The following is a 12,840-nucleotide window of genomic DNA, read 5'->3' on the forward strand; positions in this document are numbered from 1 at the left end:
ATTTCTTGAGTGAATATGCAGTTCTACTCAAGAGTAAGCAACTAAGCGAAATAAAGCCATAGAACGCTTATTTGCCTTCTATCTATGCATTCTGACACTCCAACAATGTTTTCTGCTTCAATTTGGCTCATTTTACAAAGATGCTTATTTCTGGCGTGAACATGCAGTTCTACTCAAGAGTAAGCAACTAAGCGAAATAAAGCCACGAAACGCTTATTTGCCTTCTATCTATGCATTCTGACACTCCAACAATGTTTTCTGCTTCAATTTGGCTCATTTTACAAAGATGCTTATTTCTGGCGTGAACATGCAATTCTACTCAAGAGTAAGCAACTAAGCGAAATAAAGCCATGGAACGCTTATTTGCCTTCTATCTATGCATTCTGACACTCCAACAATGTTTTCTGCTTCAATTTGGCTCATTTTACAAAGATGCTTATTTCTGGCGTGAACATGCAGTTCTACTCAAGAGTAAGCAACTAAGCGAAATAAAGCCATAGAACGCTTATTTACATTCTATCTATGCATTCTGACACTCCACCAATGTGATCTGCTTCAATTTGACTCATTTTACAAAGATGCTTATTTCTGGAGTGAACATGCAGTTCTACTCAAGAGTAAGCAAGTAAGCGAAATAAAGCCATGGAACGCTTATTTGCCTTCTATCTATGCATTCTGACACTCCAACAATGTTTTCTGCTTCAATTTGGGTCATTTCACAAAGGTGCTCATTTCTTGAGTGAATATGCAGTTCTACTCAAGAGTAAGCAACTAAGCGAAATAAAGCCATAGAACGCTTATTTACATTCTATCTATGCATTCTGACACTCCAACAATGTTTTCTGCTTCAATTTGGCTCATTTTACAAAGATGCTTATTTCTGGCGTGAACATGCAGTTCTACTCAAGAGTAAGCAACTAAGCGAAATAAAGCCATGGAACGCTTATTTGCCTTCTATCTATGCATTCTGACACTCCAACAATGTTTTCTGCTTCAATTTGGGTCATTTCACAAAGGTGCTTATTTCTGGCGTGAACATGCAATTCTACTCAAGAGTAAGCAACTAAGCGAAATAAAGCCATGGAACGCTTATTTGCCTTCTATCTATGCATTCTGACACTCCAACAGTTTTCTGCTTCAATTTGGCTCATTTTACAAATATGCTTATTTCTGGCGTGAAAATGCAGTTCTACTCAAGAGTAAGCAACTAAGCGAAATAAAGCCATGGAACGCTTATTTGCCTTCGATCTATGCATTCTGAAACTCCAACAATGTTTTCTGCTTCAATTTGGCTCATTTTACAAAGATGCTTATTTCTGGCGTGAACATGCAGTTCTACTCAAGAGTAAGCAAGTAAGCGAAATAAAGCCATGGAACGCTTATTTGCCTTCTATCTATGCATTCTGACACTCCAACAATGTTTTCTGCTTCAATTTGGCTCATTTTACAAAGATGCTTATTTCTGGCGTGAACATGCAGTTCTACTCAAGAGTAAGCAACTAAGCGAAATAAAGCCATAGAACGCTTCTTTGCCTTCGATCTATGCATTCTGACACTCCAACAATGTTTTCTGCTTCATTTTGGCTCATTTTACAAAGATGCTTATTTCTGGCGAGAACATGCAGTTCTACTCAAGAGTAAGCAACTAAGCGAAATAAAGCCATAGAACGCTTATTTGCCTTCTATCTTTGCATTCTGACACTCCAACAATGTGTTTTGCTTCACTTTGACTCATTTTACAAAGGTGCTTATTCCTGGAGTGAATATGCAGTTCTACTCAAGAGTAAGCAACTAAGCGAAATAAAGCCATGGAACGCTTATTTGCCTTCTATCTATGCATTCTGACACTCCAACAATGTTTCCTGCTTCAATTTGGCTCATTTTACAAAGATGCTTATTTCTGGCGTGAAAATGCAGTTCTACTCAAGAGTAAGCAACTAAGCGAAATAAAGCCATGGAACGCTTATTTGCCTTCGATCTATGCATTCTGACACTCCAACAATGTTTTCTGCTTCAATTTGGCTCATTTTACAAAGATGCTTATTTCTGGCGTGAAAATGCAGTTCTACTCAAGAGTAAGCAACTAAGCGAAATAAAGCCACGGAACGCTTATTTACATTCTATCTATGCATTCTGACACTCCAGCAATGTTTTCTGCTTCAATTTGGCTCATTTTACAAAGATGCTTATTTCTGGCGTGAACATGCAATTCTACTCAAGAGTAAGCAACTAAGCGAAATAAAGCCATGGAACGCTTATTTGCCTTCTATCTATGCATTCTGACACTCCAACAATGTGATCTGCTTCAATTTGGCTCATTTTACAAAGATGCTTATTTCTGGCGTGAACATGCAGTTCTACTCAAGAGTAAGCAACTAAGCGAAATAAAGCCACGGAACGCTTATTTGCATTCTATCTATGCATTCTGACACTCCAACAATGTTTTCTGCTTCAATTTGGCTCATTTTACAAAGATGCTTATTTCTGGCGTGAACATGCAGTTCTACTCAAGAGTAAGCAACTAAGCGAAATAAAGCCATAGAACGCTTATTTGCATTCTATCTATGCATTCTGACACTCCAGCAATGTGTTCTGCTTCAATTTGACTCATTTTACAAAGATGCTTATTTCTGGCGTGAACATGCAGTTCTACTCAAGAGTAAGCAACTAAGCGAAATAAAGCCATGGAACGCTTATTTGCCTTCGATCTATGCATTCTGAAACTCCAACAATGTTTTCTGCTTCAATTTGGCTCATTTTACAAAGATGCTTATTTCTGGCGTGAACATGCAGTTCTACTCAAGAGTAAGCAAGCAAGCGAAATAAAGCCATGGAACGCTTATTTGCCTTCTATCTATGCATTCTGACACTCCAACAATGTTTTCTGCTTCAATTTGGCTCATTTTACAAAGATGCTTATTTCTGGCGTGAACATGCAGTTCTACTCAAGAGTAAGCAACTAAGCGAAATAAAGCCATAGAACGCTTATTTGCCTTCGATCTATGCATTCTGACACTCCAACAATGTTTTCTGCTTCATTTTGGCTCATTTTACAAAGATGCTTATTTCTGGCGAGAACATGCAGTTCTACTCAAGAGTAAGCAACTAAGCGAAATAAAGCCATAGAACGCTTATTTGCCTTCTATCTATGCATTCTGACACTCCAACAATGTGTTTTGCTTCACTTTGACTCATTTTACAAAGGTGCTTATTCCTGGAGTGAATATGCAGTTCTACTCAAGAGTAAGCAACTAAGCGAAATAAAGCCATGGAACGCTTATTTGCCTTCTATCTATGCATTCTGACACTCCAACAATGTTTCCTGCTTCAATTTGGCTCATTTTACAAAGATGCTTATTTCTGGCGTGAAAATGCAGTTCTACTCAAGAGTAAGCAACTAAGCGAAATAAAGCCATGGAACGCTTATTTGCCTTCGATCTATGCATTCTGACACTCCAACAATGTTTTCTGCTTCAATTTGGCTCATATTACAAAGATGCTTATTTCTGGCGTGAAAATGCAGTTCTACTCAAGAGTAAGCAACTAAGCGAAATAAAGCCATGGAACGCTTATTTGCCTTCGATCTATACATTCTGACACTCCAGCAATGTTTTCTGCTTCAATTTGGCTCATTTTACAAAGATGCTTATTTCTGGCGTGAACATGCAGTTCTACTCAAGAGTAAGCAACTAAGCGAAATAAAGCCATGGAACGCTTATTTGCCTTCTATCTATGCATTCGGACACTCCAACAATGTTTTCTGCTTCAATTTGGCTCATTTTACAAAGATGCTTATTTCTGGCGTGAACATGCAATTCTACTCAAGAGTAAGCAACTAAGCGAAATAAAGCCATGGAACGCTTATTTGCCTTCTATCTATGCATTCTGACACTCCAACAATGTTTTCTGCTTCAATTTGGCTCATTTTACAAAGATGCTTATTTCTGGCGTGAACATGCAGTTCTACTCAAGAGTAAGCAACTAAGCGAAATAAAGCCATAGAACGCTTATTTACATTCTATCTATGCATTCTGACACTCCACCAATGTGATCTGCTTCAATTTGACTCATTTTACAAAGATGCTTATTTCTGGAGTGAACATGCAGTTCTACTCAAGAGTAAGCAAGTAAGCGAAATAAAGCCATGGAACGCTTCTGTGCCTTCTATCTATGCATTCTGACACTCCAACAATGTTTTCTGCTTCAATTTGGGTCATTTCACAAAGGTGCTCATTTCTTGAGTGAATATGCAGTTCTACTCAAGAGTAAGCAACTAAGCGAAATAAAGCCACGGAACGCTTATTTGCCTTCTATCTATGCATTCTGACACTCCAACAATGTTTTCTGCTTCAATTTGGCTCATTTTACAAAGATGCTTATTTCTGGCGTGAACATGCAATTCTACTCAAGAGTAAGCAACTAAGCGAAATAAAGCCATGGAACGCTTATTTGCCTTCTATCTATGCATTCTGACACTCCAACAATGTTTTCTGCTTCAATTTGGCTCATTTTACAAAGATGCTTATTTCTGGCGTGAACATGCAGTTCTACTCAAGAGTAAGCAACTACGCGAAATAAAGCCATAGAACGCTTATTTACATTCTATCTATGCATTCTGACACTCCACCAATGTGATCTGCTTCAATTTGACTCATTTTACAAAGATGCTTATTTCTGGAGTGAACATGCAGTTCTACTCAAGAGTAAGCAAGTAAGCGAAATAAAGCCATGGAACGCTTATTTGCCTTCTATCTATGCATTCTGACACTCCAACAATGTTTTCTGCTTCAATTTGGCTCATTTCACAAAGGTGCTCATTTCTTGAGTGAATATGCAGTTCTACTCAAGAGTAAGCAACTAAGCGAAATAAAGCCATAGAACGCTTATTTGCCTTCGATCTATGCATTCTGACACTCCAACAATGTTTTCTGCTTCAATTTGGCTCATTTTACAAAGATGCTTATTTCTGGCGTGAACATGCAGTTCTACTCAAGAGTAAGCAACTAAGCGAAATAAAGCCACGGAACGCTTATTTGCCTTCTATCTATACATTCTGACACTCCAACAATGTTTTCTGCTTCAATTTGGCTCATTTTACAAAGATGCTTATTTCTGGCGTGAAGATGCAGTTCTACTCAAGAGTAAGCAACTAAGCGAAATAAAGCCACGGAACGCTTATTTGCATTCTATCTATGCATTCTGACACTCCAACAATGTTTTCTGCTTCAATTTGGCTCATTTTACAAAGATGCTTATTTCTGGCGTGAACATGCAGTTCTACTCAAGAGTAAGCAACTAAGCGAAATAAAGCCATAGAACGCTTATTTGCATTCTATCTATGCATTCTGACACTCCAGCAATGTGTTCTGCTTCAATTTGACTCATTTTACAAAGATGCTTATTTCTGGCGTGAACATGCAGTTCTACTCAAGAGTAAGCAAGTAAGCGAAATAAAGCCATGGAACGCTTATTTGCCTTCTATCTATGCATTCTGACACTCCAACAATGTGTTTTGCTTCACTTTGACTCATTTTACAAAGGTGCTTATTCCTGGAGTGAATATGCAGTTCTACTCAAGAGTAAGCAACTAAGCGAAATAAAGCCATGGAACGCTTATTTGCCTTCTATCTATGCATTCTGACACTCCAACAATGTTTTCTGCTTCAATTTGGCTCATTTTACAAAGATGCTTATTTCTGGCGTGAACATGCAATTCTACTCAAGAGTATGCAACTAAGCGAAATAAAGCCATGTAACGCTTATTTGCCTTCTATCTATGCATTCTGACACTCCAACAATGTGATCTGCTTCAATTTGGCTCATTTTACAAAGATGCTTATTTCTGGCGTGAACATGCAGTTCTACTCAAGAGTAAGCAACTAAGCGAAATAAAGCCATGGAACGCTTATTTCCCTTCTATCTATGCATTCTGACACTCCAACAATGTTTTCTGCTTCAATTTGGCTCATTTTACAAAGATGCTTATTTCTGGCGTGAACATGCAGTTCTACTCAAGAGTAAGCAAGTAAGCGAAATAAAGCCATGGAACGCTTATTTGCCTTCTATCTATGCATTCTGACACTCCAACAATGTTTTCTGCTTCAATTTGGGTCATTTCACAAAGGTGCTCATTTCTTGAGTGAATATGCAGGTCTACTCAAGAGTAAGCAACTAAGCGAAATAAAGCCATAGAACGCTTATTTGCCTTCTATCTATGCATTCTGACACTCCAACAATGTGTTCTGCTTCAATTTGGCTCATTTTACAAAGATGCTTATTTCTGGCGTGAACATGCAGTTCTACTCAAGAGTAAGCAACTAAGCGAAATAAAGCCACGGAACGCTTATTTGCCTTCTATCTATACATTCTGACACTCCAACAATGTTTTCTGCTTCAATTTGGCTCATTTTACAAAGATGCTTATTTCTGGCGTGAAGATGCAGTTCTACTCAAGAGTAAGCAACTAAGCGAAATAAAGCCACGGAACGCTTATTTGCATTCTATCTATGCATTCTGACACTCCAACAATGTTTTCTGCTTCAATTTGGCTCATTTTACAAAGATGCTTATTTCTGGCGTGAACATGCAGTTCTACTCAAGAGTAAGCAACTAAGCGAAATAAAGCCATAGAACGCTTATTTGCATTCTATCTATGCATTCTGACACTCCAGCAATGTGTTCTGCTTCAATTTGACTCATTTTACAAAGATGCTTATTTCTGGCGTGAACATGCAGTTCTACTCAAGAGTAAGCAACTAAGCGAAATAAAGCCATGGAACGCTTATTTGCCTTCTATCTATGCATTCTGACACTCCAACAATGTGTTTTGCTTCACTTTGACTCATTTTACAAAGGTGCTTATTCCTGGAGTGAATATGCAGTTCTACTCAAGAGTAAGCAACTAAGCGAAATAAAGCCATGGAACGCTTATTTGCCTTCTATCTATGCATTCTGACACTCCAACAATGTTTTCTGCTTCAATTTGGCTCATTTTACAAAGATGCTTATTTCTGGCGTGAACATGCAATTCTACTCAAGAGTAAGCAACTAAGCGAAATAAAGCCATGGAACGCTTATTTGCCTTCTATCTATGCATTCTGACACTCCAACAATGTTTTCTGCTTCAATTTGGCTCATTTTACAAAGATGCTTATTTCTGGCGTGAACATGCAGTTCTACTCAAGAGTAAGCAACTAAGCGAAATAAAGCCATAGAACGCTTATTTACATTCTATCTATGCATTCTGACACTCCAACAATGTTTTCTGCTTCAATTTGGCTCATTTTACAAAGATGCTTATTTCTGGCGTGAACATGCAGTTCTACTCAAGAGTAAGCAACTAAGCGAAATAAAGCCATAGAACGCTTATTTGCATTCTATCTATGCATTCTGACACTCCAGCAATGTGTTCTGCTTCAATTTGACTCATTTTACAAAGATGCTTATTTCTGGCGTGAACATGCAGTTCTACTCAAGAGTAAGCAACTAAGCGAAATAAAGCCATGGAACGCTTATTTGCCTTCTATCTATGCATTCTGACACTCCAACAATGTTTTCTGCTTCAATTTGGCTCATTTTACAAAGATGCTTATTTCTGGCGTGAACATGCAATTCTACTCAAGAGTAAGCAACTAAGCGAAATAAAGCCATGGAACGCTTATTTGCCTTCTATCTATGCATTCTGACACTCCAACAATGTTTTCTGCTTCAATTTGGCTCATTTTACAAAGATGCTTATTTCTGGCGTGAACATGCAGTTCTACTCAAGAGTAAGCAACTAAGCGAAATAAAGCCATAGAACGCTTACTTACATTCTATCTATGCATTCTGACACTCCACCAATGTGATCTGCTTCAATTTGACTCATTTTACAAAGATGCTTATTTCTGGAGTGAACATGCAGTTCTACTCAAGAGTAAGCAAGTAAGCGAAATAAAGCCATGGAACGCTTATTTGCCTTCTATCTATGCATTCTGACACTCCAACAATGTTTTCTGCTTCAATTTGGGTCATTTTACAAAGGTGCTTATTCCTGGAGTGAATATGCAGTTCTACTCAAGAGTAAGCAACTAAGCGAAATAAAGCCATGGAACGCTTATTTGCCTTCTATCTATGCATTCTGACACTCCAACAATGTTTTCTGCTTCAATTTGGCTCATTTTACAAAGATGCTTATTTCTGGCGTGAACATGCAATTCTACTCAAGAGTAAGCAACTAAGCGAAATAAAGCCATGGAACGCTTATTTGCCTTCTATCTATGCATTCTGACACTCCAACAATGTGATCTGCTTCAATTTGGCTCATTTTACAAAGATGCTTATTTCTGGCGTGAACATGCAGTTCTACTCAAGAGTAAGCAACTAAGCGAAATAAAGCCATGGAACGCTTATTTGCCTTCTATCTATGCATTCTGACACTCCAACAATGTTTTCTGCTTCAATTTGGCTCATTTTACAAAGATGCTTATTTCTGGCGTGAACATGCAGTTCTACTCAAGAGTAAGCAAGTAAGCGAAATAAAGCCATGGAACGCTTATTTGCCTTCTATCTATGCATTCTGACACTCCAACAATGTTTTCTGCTTCAATTTGGGTCATTTCACAAAGGTGCTCATTTCTTGAGTGAATATGCAGGTCTACTCAAGAGTAAGCAACTAAGCGAAATAAAGCCATAGAACGCTTATTTGCCTTCTATCTATGCATTCTGACACTCCAACAATGTGTTCTGCTTCAATTTGGCTCATTTTACAAAGATGCTTATTTCTGGCGTGAACATGCAGTTCTACTCAAGAGTAAGCAACTAAGCGAAATAAAGCCACGGAACGCTTATTTGCATTCTATCTATGCATTCTGACACTCCAACAATGTTTTCTGCTTCAATTTGGCTCATTTTACAAAGATGCTTATTTCTGGCGTGAACATGCAGTTCTACTCAAGAGTAAGCAACTAAGCGAAATAAAGCCATAGAACGCTTATTTGCATTCTATCTATGCATTCTGACACTCCAGCAATGTGTTCTGCTTCAATTTGACTCATTTTACAAAGATGCTTATTTCTGGCGTGAACATGCAGTTCTACTCAAGAGTAAGCAACTAAGCGAAATAAAGCCATGGAACGCTTATTTGCCTTCTATCTATGCATTCTGACACTCCAACAATGTGTTTTGCTTCACTTTGACTCATTTTACAAAGGTGCTTATTCCTGGAGTGAATATGCAGTTCTACTCAAGAGTAAGCAACTAAGCGAAATAAAGCCATGGAACGCTTATTTGCCTTCTATCTATGCATTCTGACACTCCAACAATGTTTTCTGCTTCAATTTGGCTCATTTTACAAAGATGCTTATTTCTGGCGTGAACATGCAATTCTACTCAAGAGTAAGCAACTAAGCGAAATAAAGCCATGGAACGCTTATTTGCCTTCTATCTATGCATTCTGACACTCCAACAATGTTTTCTGCTTCAATTTGGCTCATTTTACAAAGATGCTTATTTCTGGCGTGAACATGCAGTTCTACTCAAGAGTAAGCAACTAAGCGAAATAAAGCCATAGAACGCTTATTTACATTCTATCTATGCATTCTGACACTCCAACAATGTTTTCTGCTTCAATTTGGCTCATTTTACAAAGATGCTTATTTCTGGCGTGAACATGCAGTTCTACTCAAGAGTAAGCAACTAAGCGAAATAAAGCCATAGAACGCTTATTTGCATTCTATCTATGCATTCTGACACTCCAGCAATGTGTTCTGCTTCAATTTGACTCATTTTACAAAGATGCTTATTTCTGGCGTGAACATGCAGTTCTACTCAAGAGTAAGCAACTAAGCGAAATAAAGCCATGGAACGCTTATTTGCCTTCTATCTATGCATTCTGACACTCCAACAATGTGTTTTGCTTCAATTTGACTCATTTTACAAAGATGCTTATTCCTGGACTGAATATGCAGTTCTACTCAAGAGTAAGCAACTAAGCGAAATAAAGCCATGGAACGCTTATTTGCCTTCTATCTATGCATTCTGACACTCCAACAATGTTTTCTGCTTCAATTTGGCTCATTTTACAAAGATGCTTATTTCTGGCGTGAACATGCAATTCTACTCAAGAGTAAGCAACTAAGCGAAATAAAGCCATGGAACGCTTATTTGCCTTCTATCTATGCATTCTGACACTCCAACAATGTTTTCTGCTTCAATTTGGCTCATTTTACAAAGATGCTTATTTCTGGCGTGAACATGCAGTTCTACTCAAGAGTAAGCAACTAAGCGAAATAAAGCCATAGAACGCTTATTTACATTCTATCTATGCATTCTGACACTCCACCAATGTGATCTGCTTCAATTTGACTCATTTTACAAAGATGCTTATTTCTGGAGTGAACATGCAGTTCTACTCAAGAGTAAGCAAGTAAGCGAAATAAAGCCATGGAACGCTTATTTGCCTTCTATCTATGCATTCTGACACTCCAACAATGTTTTCTGCTTCAATTTGGGTCATTTCACAAAGGTGCTCATTTCTTGAGTGAATATGCAGTTCTACTCAAGAGTAAGCAACTAAGCGAAATAAAGCCACGGAACGCTTATTTGCCTTCTATCTATGCATTCTGACACTCCAACAATGTTTTCTGCTTCAATTTGGCTCATTTTACAAAGATGCTTATTTCTGGCGTGAGCATGCAATTCTACTCAAGAGGAAGCAACTAAGCGAAATAAAGCCATGGAACGCTTATTTGCCTTCTATCTATGCATTCTGACACTCCAACAATGTTTTCTGCTTCAATTTGGCTCATTTTACAAAGATGCTTATTTCTGGCGTGAACATGCAGTTCTACTCAAGAGTAAGCAAGTAAGCGAAATAAAGCCATGGAACGCTTATTTGCCTTCTATCTATGCATTCTGACACTCCAACAATGTTTTCTGCTTCAATTTGGGTCATTTCACAAAGGTGCTCATTTCTTGAGTGAGTATGCAGGTCTACTCAAGAGTAAGCAACTAAGCGAAATAAAGCCACGGAACGCTTATTTGCCTTCTATCTATGCATTCTGACACTCCAACAATGTTTTCTGCTTCAATTTGGCTCATTTTACAAAGATGCTTATTTCTGGCGTGAACATGCAGTTCTACTCAAGAGTAAGCAACTAAGCGAAATAAAGCCACGGAACGCTTATTTGCCTTCTATCTATACATTCTGACACTCCAACAATGTTTTCTGCTTCAATTTGGCTCATTTTACAAAGATGCTTATTTCTGGCGTGAACATGCAGTTCTACTCAAGAGTAAGCAACTAAGCGAAATAAAGCCACGGAACGCTTATTTGCATTCTATCTATGCATTCTGACACTCCAACAATGTTTTCTGCTTCAATTTGGCTCATTTTACAAAGATGCTTATTTCTGGCGTGAACATGCAGTTCTACTCAAGAGTAAGCAACTAAGCAAAATAAAGCCATAGAACGCTTATTTGCATTCTATCTATGCATTCTGACACTCCAGCAATGTGTTCTGCTTCAATTTGACTCATTTTACAAAGATGCTTATTTCTGGCGTGAACATGCAGTTCTACTCAAGAGTAAGCAAGTAAGCGAAATAAAGCCATGGAACGCTTATTTGCCTTCTATCTATGCATTCTGACACTCCAACAATGTGTTTTGCTTCACTTTGACTCATTTTACAAAGGTGCTTATTCCTGGAGTGAATATGCAGTTCTACTCAAGAGTAAGCAACTAAGCGAAATAAAGCCATGGAACGCTTATTTGCCTTCTATCTATGCATTCTGACACTCCAACAATGTTTTCTGCTTCAATTTGGCTCATTTTACAAAAATGCTTATTTCTGGCGTGAACATGCAGTTCTACTCAAGAGTAAGCAACTAAGCGAAATAAAGCCATGGAACGCTTATTTGCCTTCGATCTATGCATTCTGACACTCCAACAATGTTTTCTGCTTCAATTTGGCTCATTTTACAAAGATGCTTATTTCTGGCGTGAACATGCAGTTCTACTCAAGAGTAAGCAACTAAGCGAAATAAAGCCATGGAACGCTTATTTGCCTTCTATCTATGCATTCTGACACTCCAACAATGTTTTCTGCTTCAATTTGGCTCATTTTACAAAGATGCTTATTTCTGGCGTGAACATGCAGTTCTACTCAAGAGTAAGCAACTAAGCGAAATAAAGCCATGGAACGCTTATTTGCCTTCGATCTATGCATTCTGACACTCCAACAATGTGTTCTGCTTCATTTTGGCTCATTTTACAAAGATGCTTATTTCTGGCGAGAACATGCAGTTCTACTCAAGAGTAAGCAACTAAGCGAAATAAAGCCATAGAACGCTTATTTGCCTTCGATCTATGCATTCTGACACTCCAACAATGTGTTTTGCTTCACTTTGACTCATTTTACAAAGGTGCTTATTCCTGGAGTGAATATGCAGTTCTACTCAAGAGTAAGCAACTAAGCGAAATAAAGCCATGGAACGCTTATTTGCCTTCTATCTTTGCATTCTGACACTCCAACAATGTTTTCTGCTTCAATTTGGCTCATTTTACAAAGATGCTTATTTCTGGCGTGAACATGCAGTTCTACTCAAGAGTAAGCAACTAAGCGAAATAAAGCCATGGAACGCTTATTTGCCTTCTATCTATGCATTCTGACACTCCAACAATGTTTTCTGCTTCATTTTGGCTCATTTTACAAAGATGCTTATTTCTGGAGTGAACATGAAGTTCTACTCAAGAGTAAGCAACTAAGCGAAATAAAGCCATGGAACGCTTATTTGCCTTCTATCTATGCATTCTGACACTCCAACAATGTGTTCTGCTTCAATTTGGGTCATTTTACAAAG

This window comes from Zootoca vivipara, chromosome 16 (assembly GCF_963506605.1).
Source record: "Zootoca vivipara chromosome 16, rZooViv1.1, whole genome shotgun sequence".
In the NCBI taxonomy this organism is placed as follows: domain Eukaryota; kingdom Metazoa; phylum Chordata; class Lepidosauria; order Squamata; family Lacertidae; genus Zootoca; species Zootoca vivipara.